Raw genomic sequence first — 837 nt, 5'->3', positions numbered from 1 at the left:
CATCCTTTCGTGGGATTGGTGTCTGGGCCGGCACCGCCGAGCTGTTCGGCTTGTTGAAGCGTGAACCAGACGCCACTTCCCATTCGGTTTGCGAACCCAGAAGGTCGGCGTTGAGTGCGGGGACTTCGACTCCCACACCATGCCAGCCTTCGCTTTCGCAGCGAAGAAGGCATCGATTACCTCGCATTGCTTGCGAGGGAGAGGCCACTGCCGCGTGACACAGTACTTTGTGCCAGGTACGAGGTCAATCTCGTGCCGTACTCCACGAACTGGTGGGAGTTGGTACGGTGGGCTCTTCGTGACCACGTCCCGATACTCCGACACTAAAGGACACACCGGATCCTTGGGGTTCTTAAGAATTTCAGAACCCAAGCGCGATTGACGCTACTTACTCAACTCCTCGAGGACCTATTCGTCCAAAACGGAGGAGTAGTTCAACTTTGCCTGAGAGGTCACTTGTTTGATGAGCACCATCTCGGCAATTTCTCCGGCCTTGAGGTTGGCCAGGGAAGACTCAGCCGCCATTTCCTTGAGGTTCAGAAACTCTGCAACCTTTGGCAACGGTTCCAAATGGACACCAGATGTCTTGACGGGTAAACCGGTCTCGCCATCGAGAATGTGGCAACACCCTTCCACCGACGGTGCCCAAAGAGCCTGGGTCCTGGGCTCCGAGTCGCTGTGCACGACTCCAGTCTAAACATGGATCAGACTTGACTTGCGGCGGCGGCGGAGTCGTCGGCGGTGACCTTGACGTGAAACTTCGTTACCCACGTCGTGGGATGTCGTAATCCTGACATCTGAGGCTCTCGAGGCCTCGTGTGGAGCTATGTTACCCAC

The sequence above is a fragment of the Phytophthora parasitica genome, assembly GCF_000247585.1.
Source record: "Phytophthora parasitica INRA-310 unplaced genomic scaffold supercont2.23, whole genome shotgun sequence".
Lineage (NCBI taxonomy): Eukaryota > Oomycota > Peronosporomycetes > Peronosporales > Peronosporaceae > Phytophthora > Phytophthora nicotianae.
This window is presented reverse-complemented; position numbering follows the sequence as displayed.